The sequence below is a fragment of the Bison bison genome, unplaced genomic scaffold (genome assembly GCF_000754665.1).
Source record: "Bison bison bison isolate TAMUID 2011002044 unplaced genomic scaffold, Bison_UMD1.0 scf7180017855072, whole genome shotgun sequence".
Lineage (NCBI taxonomy): Eukaryota > Metazoa > Chordata > Mammalia > Artiodactyla > Bovidae > Bison > Bison bison.
Window position 1 is genome coordinate 2,461 of NW_011485645.1, and position 1,463 is coordinate 3,923.

A 1,463-nucleotide genomic window follows, 5' to 3' on the forward strand; every position below is an offset into this window, starting at 1 on the left:
CTCCTGTGGTTGGAAGAATCAGGGGAGGACTTAATGTATCCAGGTGCTTTTCTGTGCTTAGTCACTTAGTAGTGTCCAACTCTTTGTGATCCTATGGATTGTAACCCTCCGGGCTTCTCTGTCCGGTTATTAAAATGACCTTAACAAATGGCATAATAGAAAAATCACTTCAGACATCACCTTTCATCTATTTAGCCAGTTCCAGAACCAAATTATTTTAATCACACTCTGGATTTTCTCTCCAGTATTTTTGTTAGTCTTATGATCTGTTGTTATCTTAGTACTATGGCAAGAACAGGGAAGAGAACAAACAGAAAATACACCAAAGGGGATTCGATTCTGAGATACATCTTTAAGTGGTCATTCTCAGCTTAATGTCAGACAACCAGATATATCTTTTGTTAACTCAATTTCAGCAAAAGCTTTTTTTTTAAAAAAAAAAACCAAATGATTATCGATTTATTAAAAAGGTTGATTTAGGCATCAGCAATGGTGACTTCCACCTCAACTCCTGGCTCAGTACTGATGGAACTGATCTGCTTGCCAATTTCAGAAGGGCTGCGCAGGTCAATGAGTCGCTTGTGGATCCTCATTTGGAATCGATCCCAAGTCTTAGAACCTTCACCACAAGGAGTTTTCCTTGTAGTTATTCTCAGAGTCTTGGTAGGCATGTGAACTGGTCCTTTCACTTTGAGATTCTTTTCCTTCGACTCTGATCAGATCAGCAACACCTTCTCCAGAGACTTCACGTTGTGACTGGAGAGGGTGATCCTAATCCAATGAATGGCCACCTCTGGCTCCAGAGGAGTCTTGCCGGTATCTTTAAAGGCCATGGCTGGGGTGTGGCTTCCGGACCAACTTGTTCCTCGAGAGAGAACAGCAGTGAGTCAGGAGCAGGAGCAGACAGTACGGAGCTCCACTGCAGCGGTGTTGTGTCTTCCTCAAAGAGCTCAGTGAAAGGTTTTGTTTGAGAGATTTTCCTAGAGAATTTAAGCATGTAACTGCTAGAGTACTTGATGTATAATCAGATAAAATAAATATGTAAAGGAATTAAAAACAAAGAAGAATAGATATCAGATCTATTTTTTTAAAGCTGGTTAACCCTCTCTTGAAAAAGCTAATTCATGGCTTCTCCTTTGATAAATGCATTAAAATTTGGCTACAGACTTAAAATGCAAATTAATGAAAAATGAATTTTATTCCTGGTAATGCAAATATGCTTGATGAACTAGTCTCTTTGTGACAACCTTTAAATAAAGCCTATTGTAAGAACTTTTTGATATTTTTTCCTAACCATTTACTCATTGCTTATATGTACCTACTTTCATCAGATTTGGGATGAGGTGTCATCAGATCAGATCAGATCAGTCGCTCAGTCGAGTCCGACTCTTTGTGACCCCATGGATCGCAGCACACCAGGCCTCCCTGTCCATCACCAACTCGCGGAGTTCACTCAGACTCTC

At 40.1% G+C, this 1,463-nt stretch overlaps 1 pseudogene; it reads right to left on the reverse strand.

The window, feature by feature from the left end:
- Positions 1-476: 476 nt before the first annotated feature.
- Positions 477-833, reverse strand: LOC105001640 (annotated as a pseudogene).
- Between the last annotated feature and the right edge of the window lie 630 nt (positions 834-1,463).